General features: G+C 40.3%; 5 non-coding genes across 5 annotated transcripts; all 5 read right to left on the reverse strand.

Annotated features, from left to right (window-relative positions):
• Window positions 1-451: 451 nt before the first annotated feature.
• On the reverse strand, window positions 452-531 carry LOC111819869 (small nucleolar RNA SNORD115). The gene has a single exon (XR_002823441.1). It is a non-coding gene; the product is annotated as a small nucleolar RNA SNORD115 (small nucleolar RNA).
• Window positions 532-2628: 2097 nt separating this feature from the next.
• On the reverse strand, window positions 2629-2708 carry LOC111819847 (small nucleolar RNA SNORD115). The gene has a single exon (XR_002823421.1). It is a non-coding gene; the product is annotated as a small nucleolar RNA SNORD115 (small nucleolar RNA).
• A 1604-nt stretch (window positions 2709-4312) lies between these two features.
• Window positions 4313-4391, reverse strand: LOC111819861 (small nucleolar RNA SNORD115). The gene has a single exon (XR_002823434.1). It is a non-coding gene; the product is annotated as a small nucleolar RNA SNORD115 (small nucleolar RNA).
• A 1310-nt stretch (window positions 4392-5701) lies between these two features.
• On the reverse strand, window positions 5702-5781 carry LOC111819870 (small nucleolar RNA SNORD115). Its single transcript, XR_002823442.1, has one exon. It is a non-coding gene; the product is annotated as a small nucleolar RNA SNORD115 (small nucleolar RNA).
• Window positions 5782-7027: 1246 nt separating this feature from the next.
• Window positions 7028-7108, reverse strand: LOC111819839 (small nucleolar RNA SNORD115). Its single transcript, XR_002823414.1, has one exon. It is a non-coding gene; the product is annotated as a small nucleolar RNA SNORD115 (small nucleolar RNA).
• Between the last annotated feature and the right edge of the window lie 4257 nt (window positions 7109-11365).

Raw genomic sequence — 11365 nt, forward strand, 5'->3', positions numbered from 1 at the left:
TAGTGTATTTCTCCCAAATAAATATGACATATTGGACTGGATGCCAGTATATCCAAAAATTTTCACCTTGAAATTGTTCAAAAGTTCAGTAAGCCTAAACATTTACCAATGAGGATCACTTCAACTTGATAAATTACAAATTGTCAAGAAAAAAACATAGGGTACTCATTTTATCACATTGCATAAACCCAATTGCTTTGAGATGCCTAGTCACTTGTTCAATAGTCAGGTTGAACAAATAAAAATAAAACAGAGACCTTGTATCAATAGAATGATGATTTACTTCATAGGTTGTTTTTATAAATCACACAGTGAAAAAATGAGCTAAGGATGAGCCTGTGAAATGCCAAAATGTTAGGAATTTTAGATCAAGTTAGTAAGGTTAAAAGAATAAAAATGGGGTTGCAATTCAAAGCACATATAGAAGACTAGGCAAAAAGAATTTTTGACTAGCCTCAGTGTAATCCTATTCAGCATGATTTTTGTGTCTTCATTTCTCTTCAAGATGAGCCAAGGTTTTAGTATTGGTCCAAGCCATGGCACTCCCTAGGCATACATGCCCTTAGACAACGATGTGCTTACACACGTCTTCCTCCCCATCTTATTCTAAAGTGGATCTGAGTTAGTGTATCTAATGTCTAGGACCACAGGAAGGTAGGATTGCATCAGGACAGCAAGCCTAGAGGGTTAATCCTCGGAAATCTTTATCAAAGAGAACAGTATGACAGAGGTCAAGGGAGACAAATTTATTTACGTCTCTTGTGAGCTTTTCCCAAAGAGTTCAATAAAGTCAGTATTCCCACAAAAAACCCATTAAACAAGCGGCTGACCATTGACAACAAACAATATAAGGACGAGGTGTAGAGGTTTCTTGTTAGGAGATTCCGCATACAGGTTGAGGCATTCCATTGATTATTCCAGGTTGGTATATTCAAGGAAGCCGTATCCGTTACCATTGGCATTGTCAATTGCATATGAACTCTCAGGAAATGACAGTTCTGAGGTCACAAGAAACTGGAAATCTAAAATCAGCTGTCATGACATTCAGAATTGTATTGATTTTCAGGAATATTGGGCATCACTCCTTCCTGACATTCAAAGCTGTGGTAAATTGTCATTGTGTTTATAATGTTAGATGTCATTAATGACCCAAACATGAACACAAACTCCCTCAACCCAAGATAAGGACACAAGGAATAACAGGTGTCCTCCTATATTTAAACAAGAAGATCTCACTGAAAAAATAGTGAGTTGTAATCAGAACATGTCTGTACATGATTTCAATGAACTTTCAGTAAAAAGTGACCTTTCCTTATGAGGAAGGCAGCAGTAGGTCCTTCATTCATTGTAGAGGAGAGCCTATCATGGCATTCCTGTGACATAAGCTGCTAAAGCTAGTCATCTCAATAGCCGCACCTTAACAACTGATATCATCCCTCACATTGTTTTTTCTGTACGAAAACCTGGTGTCATTGTTCTTTGGAGCTAGTCAGGTATTAAGACTACTCAACAGTTCATCCAATTCCAAGATTCCATACTAGAGAACCATATAATCTGGTCTCTACCAGCAGAGCCATTCAATTATGGGCAGGTCACCAGTATCACTTATGGAGCTCTGCACCATCATAAAAATTTTATAAAAACAAATTTGTCCGGGTATGTGTTTCTCCACACCAATGTATCAGAAGAGGTACCAGGGTATCAAAAATTACTCAAAATGAAATTGTTTCAAGTTTTTGTGCAACCTAAATATTCATCCTTGAGGATCACAGTGAATAACTGTCATGGATTGAATTGAGTCCCCACAAAATATCTGTATTCCCAGTATTGTATAATTGTGTACCATTTTGTAATCTGATGTGATTTCCTCATGTGTTGTAAATTCAATCACTATGATCTAATAAGATGGATTAATGGCAGTTATACTGATGAGGTATACAAGATTGGATAGTGTCTTAAGGCAATCTCTTTTGAGATATAAAAAATAGAAGCGAGTAGAAACACATGGGAACCTCACATCACCAAGAAAGCAGTGCTGAGAGCAGAGTATGTCTTTTGGACCTGAGGTTCCTGCACAGAGAAGCTCCCAAACCAAGGAAAGATTGATGACATGAACCTTCCTCCAGAGTCAACAGAGAAAAAGCTTTCCCTTGGAGCTGACACTGTGAATTTGGACTTGTAGCCTACTGGACTGTGACAGAATAAACTTCTCTTTGTTAAAGCCATGCACTTGTATTTCTGTTATCGTAGCACTAGATGACTAAGACAATAACATAATTAAACAAAGAAACAAACAAACAAAAAAAAAAAAACACACACACACACAATAGGGACACATCTCATTTGATTGCATAAACCTAATGGCCTTTGGGCTGCATCTTCACTTGTTCAAGAGTCAGCTGGGACCAGATAAAACAAATTAAAGGCACTCACCTTGAATCTATGGAATGTTTAGTTTTTTGGTAGCTTGTCATTCTAAGTATACAAAAGAGGAAAAGTGCCAAGAAATTAGCTTGAGAAATGTTAAACTCTTAGACATTCTCAAGTACTTTAGTAAGGTTAAAATAATCAAACTGGGGGTCCACTTCAAAGTGGATAAATAAGGCTAGGCAAAAGGAGTTTCCCACTGAGCCTCAGTGTAATCCTATGGAGCATGATTTTTATGCCATCATCTCTTTCAAGACAAGTTTAAGTATCATCATTGACTCAAGCCCCATGGCACTTCATAGGCATACAATACCATAAATTTAAAATGCTTACCACAGATGTCTTCCTTCCGGCCTGGTGTCAAATTGGATCAGACTTTGCACATATTCTCTTTAGGATACTTGGATAGTTGGAATGGTACCAGAATTGCAGGCCAAGAGGGATCATCCTCATAAATCTTTATCAAAGGAGAGAGTCGTAAGCAGGGGTCAAGTGAGAGAAGTTCATTTCTCTGGCCAGCTATTCCCAAAGGGAATAAACCAGTACTCCCACAAATAACCAAGTATATAAACTGCTGACCAGTGACGACAAGCAGTAAAAGGACAAGGCATAGAGGTTTCTTGATGTAAAACAAAGTGTCAGGAGGTTCCAAGTCAAAATTGTGGCATTTCATTGATTATACCAAGACGATACATTCAAGAAAGCCATATCCATAAACACAGGCATTGTCCATTGCTTATCAAATCTCAGGAAGTGACATTTCTTAGGGATCTAGAAAATGGCTGTCAAGACACATGGACTTTTTTTTTTTTCCAAGAATTGTGGAACACCTCTTCGTGATGTTCAAATATGTGAAAAAAATGCCATTGTCTGTATTGTGTTAGATATCGTTCATGACCCAAATATAAAACCAATCCCCCTCAGTAATATATAAGCGTATAAGAAACAACACATCTCCTGCTATATATAAACTACCAGAAGAACACACTGAACACAAGGGAAAGGGAATCAAGACATATCTCCATTTGATTTTAATGAACTTTCAGTAAAAAGTGATCTTTCCTCATAATGAAGGAAGAAGTAGTTCCTTAATTCATTGTGGAGAGGCACTAATCGTGGCATTTCTGTAACCTGAACTGCTGAAGACAGTTAGCTCTAAGACCTAACCCTTAATAACTGACATCATATCTCATATTGGCTTTTCTACACTAAAATCCATAGAGTCACCTCTTCTATGAAGATAAAGTCAGGTATCAGACATGTAAGATTTCATTCAATTCCAATTATCATGAGAAAATTCTATTACAAAAGCTTACATTTCATCCTCCATGGAAGAGGCCTTCATTATGGGAGGTTCACAAGTGTCCCCAGTACACCTCCATGCCATTCGAATCCCATAAATATTTTAGAAAAACACATTTGCCCTGTTGTGTATTTCTCCCAATCCAACATGACATATGAGTTTGGGTGCCAGGTTATCAAAAATAACTCAACTTGAAATTGTTTCAAGTTCTTGTGAAACATAAATATTCACCCATGAGGATCACAACCACTTAGTGAATCACTTACTGTCAAGAACAAAAATGAGACACACTTATCTGATTGACAAAACTCAGTTGCCTCTAGGCTACATCTTCACTTGTCCAAGATTCAGCTTGGAACAATTATAATAAAATGCAGACACAAACTTTGAATCCATGGAATGGTGAATTTCTTCACCATAGGAATTTCTAAATCACACGAAGAGAGGAAAAGAGCCCAGGAATGAACCTGAAAAACATCAGACACTTAGACATTTTTGATCACTTGAGGTAAGCGAAAAGAATCGAAACGGGTGTCCATCTTGAAGTACATAAATAAAGTTGGGTGAAAGGAGTTTCCTGCTGGTCCTCAACATAATTCTATTGAGCAGGATTTTTATGTCATCATCACTCTTGAAGACAAGTTTAGGTGTCATCATTGCCAAAGCCCAAGGTATACATCCCCTTAGACCTCAAGATTTTTACCACAGATGTGTTCCTTCAAGCTCAGAGTCACACTGGATCAGAGTGTGCATATATTCTTGGCAGGATACCTTGGTGTTTGGAACTGCCCCAAGGATAGCAGGGAGACAGGGATCATCCTCAGAAACATTTTTCAAAGGACAATGCAGTAAGACAGAGGTCAAGTGAGAGAAATTCATTTCTTCATGTCTATGGCTCTTGCCAGTTATTCTCAAAGGTAGTGGTAACATCAGTACTCTCAAAGGTAAACCATCACATAGGCTTCTGACTACTGACAACAAGCAAGAAACAAACAAGATAAGGACAAGACCTACAGGTCTCTGGACATAGAACAAAATGTCAGGAGGTTCCATGCAGAGAGAAGACTTTTCCATTGGTTATCCCTGGGTGACATACTCAAGACAGCAGTATCTGTATCCACTGGCATTGTCCAGTGCATGGAAATTCTCAGGAAATGACACCCTGGGAGTCATAGAAAACTGGGAATCTACAAATAAGCTTTCAGGACACTTGGAATTGTATTCTTTTTCAAGAATAGTGGCAACACCTCTTCCTGAAAATGTCACTGTTCTTATAATATTTGATGTCACTCTTCACCCACAAACAGAAGCAATCCACCTCATCTCAAAATAATAACAGCAGAAAGAAGCTACTGTCTCCTCCTGTATTAGAACCAGCAGAGGTTCCTCGGGATACACAGAGCAGGACTCACAACAGGTCTCTACATGATTCCAGTGATCTTTCAATAAAAAGTGATATCCTTTAAATATTTTAGAAAGACACATTTGTCCAGTTGTGTATTTTTCCCAGTTCAATATATCAGACTGGGTGCCATGGTATCAAAAATTACTCAACTTAAAATTGTTTCAAGTTCCTGTGAAACCTAAATATTCCCCCCATGAGAATCACAGTCACCTGTTGAATCATTCATGGTTGAAAAAACAAACACCACCACCAACAAAAACAAAGAGGGGATGTGTCTTGTCTGATTTTCAAAACCCAATTTCTTCTGAGCCGTCTATTCGCTTGTCGAAGAGTCAGCTCGAATCAGTTACAATGACATAGAGACACTCACCTTGAATCCACGGAATGGTGAATTTCTTGGCTGTGAGTCTTCTAAAGCACACAAAAGAGAGGAAAGAGCCAAGGAATAAGCCTGAGAAACATCAAACTCTTAGACACTCTCTATCACTTGAGGGTGGTGAAGGAAAACTCTATGTGGGTACATTTCAAAGAAGATAAATAAGGTTGAACAAAAGGAGTTTCATGCTGGTCCTCTTTGTAATCCTTCTGAACACGATTTTTATGACATCATCTCTCCTTAAGACAAGTTTAGGCATCATCATTGACCGGAGTCATGTCATTCCCCACGTATAAATATCCGTAGGCCCCAAGATGCTTACCACGGATGTTTTCCTTCTATCCCAGTGTCACATTGGATTTCAGTGTGCACGTATCCTCTTCAGGATACCTGGAGATTTGGAATAATCACAAGGACATCAGGCCAAGAATCAGCCTCAGAAACCAGGGGCAAAGGAGACAGCAATAAGACGGAGGTCAAGGGAGAGAATTTCATTTCTTCTGGGTTATGGCTCAAGCAAGCTATTCCCAAAGGTATCAATAAAGGCTGTATTCCCACAAATAACCCATTAAGTAGGCTGCTGACCATTGACAAGTAAGATAAAGACAAGGCCTAGAGGTCTATGGATATAGAACAAACTGTCAGGAGATTCCAAGCAGAGAGGAGGCTTTTCCATTGATTAATCCTGGCCTATATATTCAAGAAAGCCATACCTGTATCCACCGGTATTGCCCAATGCCTGGAAACTCTAAAAAATGATACTCTGGGGGGTCACAGAAAGGTGGGGAATCTAAAAATCAGCTTTCAGGATCCTTGGAATTGTGTTCCTTCTCAAGAACTGTGGCAACAACTGACTGTAGCTCCAAAGAACAAGTGGCTGCATGTATCAGACTACTCAACAGTTCATCCATTTCCAAGATTCACGGGAAAAACAAACTGCAGAAGCCTAGGTCTGGCCTCAACTGGCAGAGTCGTTCAATTATGGTAAGTTCACCAGTGTCACCAGTACAGTGCCTAGTCATCTGCATTCCACAAATATTTTAGAAAAAAACATTTTTCCAGTTATGCATGTCTCCCAGTTCAATATGACATATAGGACTAGGTGCCAGGGTATCAAAAATTACTCAACTTGAAATTGTTTCAAGCTCCAGTGAACATTAATTTTCATCCATGGGGATCATTACCACTTAATGAATCAAAGTCAAGAAAAAAATAGGGGGCACGTCTTATCTGATTTCCAAAACCAAATAGCCTTTGGGCTACATCTTCTCTTGTCCACGGGTCAGATGGTACTAGTTATAATGACATGGAATCATTCACCTTGAATCCATGGAATGGTGAATTTCTTGGCAGCAGGTCTTTCTAAATCACACAAAAGAGGAAAAAAACCAAGGAATAAGCCTGAGAAACATCAGTCAGTTAAGTATTTTTGATCACTGAGGGGAGGTGAAAAGAATACAAATGGGAGTCCACTTTGAAGTAGATAAATAAGTTTGGGCAAAAGGAGTTTCCCTCTAGGCCTCAACGTAATCCTATTGAGCATGATTTTTATGTCATTATCTCTCTTCAAGACAAGTGTAGGTGTCATCATTGACCCAAGCCATGGCATTCCCCAGGTATATGTCCTCTTAGACCTCAAGATTCTTACCAAAGATGTCTTCCTTCCAGCCCAGTGTACATATCCACTGTATAATTCCTAGGGGGTTAAAATGATCCCAAGGACAGCAGGCCAACAGGGATTGCCCTCAGAAACCTCTTTGAAAGGACATAGCAGTAAGACTGAGGTCAAGGGAGAGAAGTTGATTTTTTCATGGCTACCGCTCATGCCAGCTATTCCCAAGGTATTGATAAAGTCAGTACTCCCACAAATAACCCATTGCTGACTATTGACAACAAGAAACAAGCAAGATAAGGAGAAGGCTTAGAGGTCTTTAGACATAGAACAAACTGTCAGGGGGTTCCATGAAGAGAGGAGGCTTTTCCATTGGTTACCCCTGGCTTATACATTGAAGAAAGCCATATCTGTATCCACTGGCATTATTCAGTGCATGGAAACTCTCAGGAAATGGCACTATGGGGGTCACAGAAAACTGGAGATCTACAAATAAGCTGTCAGGACACTCGGAATTGTATTTCATTTCAAGAATTGTGGCAACACCTTTTCCTGAAAGTCTCACTGTCCTTTTACTGTTTGATACCACTCTTGACCCACATAAGAACCCAATCCACCTCAAATCAAAATAATCACAGCAGGAAGAACCCATCTCCTCCTATATTTCAACCAGCATAGGATCCCTCAGAATACACAGAGGTCCAGTGTTACGGGGCTTGTCTACAAGTTGTTACATCTGGCCCCTCCTACAACTAAAAAAGAGGCACAACACCTGGTGGGCCTCTTTGAATTTGGCAGTCAACATATTTCTCATTTGGGTGTGCTACTCCATCCTATTTAACAAGTGACTTGAAAAGTTGCTAGTTTTTAGTGGGGCCTCGAATGAGAGAATGAGAAAAGGCTCTGAAATAGTTTCAAGCTACTGTGCGAGCAGCTCTGCCACTTGACATATGATCTGGCTGATCCAATGGTGTTTAAGTGTCCATGGCAGATAGAGATGCTATTTGGGTTCTTTGGCAGACCTCTATTGCTGAATCACAGTGCAGACCCTTAGGATTTTAGAGCAAAGCTCCGCCATCCTCTGCAGATAACTACTCTCCTTTTCAGAAACAGCTTTGGGCTTGTTACTGGGCTTTAGTAGAGTCTGGACACTTAACCACAGGCCACCAAGTCACCATGCAGCCTGAGCTGCCCATCATGAACTGGGTGTTGTCTGACCCACAGAGTCATAAAGTCAGATGTGCACAGCAGCATTCCATTATTAAATTGAAGTGGTATATATGCGATAGGGTTCGAGCAGGACCTGAAGCCACAAGTTACATGAGGAAGTGGCCCAAATGTCCATTGTCCCCACTCCTGTCACATTACCTTTCTTCTTCCAATCACCATTTATGGCCCCATGGAGAGTTCCTTACAATCAGTTGACCGAGGAAGAGGAAACTAATGCCTGGTTTACAGATGTTTCTGCGCAATATGCAGGTACCACTCAGAAGTGAACAGTGGCAGCCGCCCCTTTCTGGGACCTCCCCAAAGGACAGTGATGAAGGGAAATCTTTCCAGTGGGCAGAACTTCAAGCAGTGTACCTGGCTGTTCATTTTGTTTGGAAGGATAGATGGCCAGATTTGCGATTGTATACTGATTCACAGGCTGTGGCCAATGGTTTGACTGAAAGGTCAGGAGCTTGGAAGAAACATGATTGGAAAATTGGTGACAAGGACATATGGGGAAGAGGAATGAGGATGGACCTCTCTGAATGGGCCAAAGTGAAGATATTTGTGTCTCATGGGAATAGTCACCAAAGGATGACCTCAGCAGAGGAGAATTTTAACAATCAAGTGGATAGGATGATGCTTTCTGTGGATACCAGTCAGTCTGTTTCCCTAGACACTCCTGTCATTGCCTAATGGGCTCATGAACAAAGTGGCCATAGTGGCAGGGATGGAGGTTAAGCATAGGCTCAGCACAATGGACTTCTACTCACCAAGGCTGACTTGGCTACAGCCATTGCTGAGTGCCCAATCTGCCAGCAACAGAGAGCAACGCTGAGTCCCCAGTATGGCATCATTCCTAGGGGTGATCAGCCAGCAACCTGGTGGAAGGTTGATGACCTTGGACCACTTGCATCATGGAAAAGGCAGTGTTTTGTTCTTACTGCAATATACATTCTGGATACAGATTTACCTTCCCTGCACGCAATGCTTCTGCCAAAACTACCATCCGTGGACTTACAGAACGCCTTATCCACTGTCATGGTATCCCACACAACATTGCTTCAGATCAAGGAAATAACTTCTCACCAAATGAGTGTGGCAATGGGCTCATGTTCATGAAATTCACCTGTCTTACCATGTTGCCCATCATCATGAAGTGGCTGGCTTGATACAATGATGCAATGACGTACTAAAGACACAATTACAGCGCCAACTAAGGGGTAATACATTCCAGTGTTGAGTTACTGTTCTCCAGGAGGCTGTATATGCTCTAAACTAGTGTCCAATATATGGTGCTATTTCTCACATAGCCTGCGTTATTTGAAGCTAGAGTCTTAACAGTTGATATACTTAACAGTTTAACAATTTCCAAGACTCATGATAAAACTGAACTGCAAAACCGTATGTCCAGCCTCAATTGGCAAAGGCGTTCTATTATGGGAAGTTCACCACTGTAGATGGTAGAGCTCCTAGCCATCCATAATCCATAAAAATTTTATAACAACACATTTGTCCAGTTGTACATTTCTTCTAATTCAATACAAAGTATTGGACAAGGCATAGGGTATCAATATTATTCAACTTGAAATTGTTTCAAGTTCCTGTGAATCCTAAATATTCACACATGAGGATTACCACCACTTATTGGATCAGTCAAGGTCAATAGCCTTAGGGCTGCATCTTCAGTTGTCCAAGTGTAAGATGGGACCAGGTATGATGACATAGAATGACTCACTTTTAATCCAGAGAAGAGTGCATTTCTTGGCAGCAGGTCTTTCTAAAGCAGACAAAAAGAGAAAAAGAGCAAAGGAATGAGTCTGACAATCATCAGTCACTTAGGTGTTTTTGATCAATTGTAGGAGGTGAAAGGAATCCAAATGAGGGTCCACTTTAAAGATAATTAAGGCTGGGAATAGTTTCCCTCTGAGCTTCAGTGTAATCCTATTGAGCGTGATTATATATATGTACATTGTTCTTTAGATGAAGGTTTACAGAAGAAATAATTTCTCATTAAACAGTCAGTACACGTATTGTTTTATGATATTGGTTAACAACCTCTCATGTCAACACTCTCCGTTCTTGACCTTGGAGGACCCGTTTTTTTTTTTAGTGAAAATATACATAGCCAAAGTTACACCATTTCGAAAGTTTCTACATGTACAATTCAGTGACATCAATTACATTCTTCTTGTTGTGCTGCTATTCTCACTATCCTTTTCCAAATTATTCTATTATCTTCAACTCACTGTCCCCTAGGCTTCCCTTCAAACCTTTTGAGTTGCTGTTGTCAATTTGATCTCACAGAGATAATTCTTTTTTTTTTTTTTTTGTACCTTAGATGAAGGTTTGCAGAACAAATAGTTTCTCATTAAACAGTTAATAAACATATTGCCCTATGACAATGGTTAACAACCCCACGACATGTCAACACTGTCCCGTCTCAAACTTGGGTTTCCTATCCCCAGCTTTCTTGTCTCCTCCTGCCTACTAGTCCTCTTCCGTGGACTGCTGTGCCATATTAGTCCAGTTTTGTTTTATGAGGCTGTCCAATCCCTGGCTGAATGGTGAACTTCGGGAGTGACTTCACCAATGAGCTAAAAGGGTGTCTGGGGGCCATACTCTCGGGTTTCTCAAGTCTGTCAGACCAGTAAATCTGGTCTTCTCTTTGTGAGTTAGAATTTTGTTCTAAATCCTTTTCCAGCTCTGTCCAGGACCCTCTATTGTGATCCCAGTCAGAGCAGTCTGTGGTGGTAGCTGGGCACCATCTAGCTGTACTGGTCTCAGTCTAGTAAAGGCCATGGTAGCTGTGGTCCATTAGTCCTTCAGACTAATCTTTTTCTTGTATCCTGTTCTCTTCATTCTCCCTTGCTCCTGAAGGGGTGAGACCAGTGAAGTATCTTGTATCTTAGATGGCTGCTCATAGGCTTTTAAGGCACCAGACACTACTCACCAATGTAGAATGTAGAACATTGTCTTTATAAACTGTGTTATGCCAATTGAGCTAGATGTTCCCCGAGACCATGGTCCCCA

This window comes from Trichechus manatus, unplaced genomic scaffold, assembly GCF_000243295.1.
Source record: "Trichechus manatus latirostris isolate Lorelei unplaced genomic scaffold, TriManLat1.0 scaffold00019, whole genome shotgun sequence".
Lineage (NCBI taxonomy): Eukaryota > Metazoa > Chordata > Mammalia > Sirenia > Trichechidae > Trichechus > Trichechus manatus.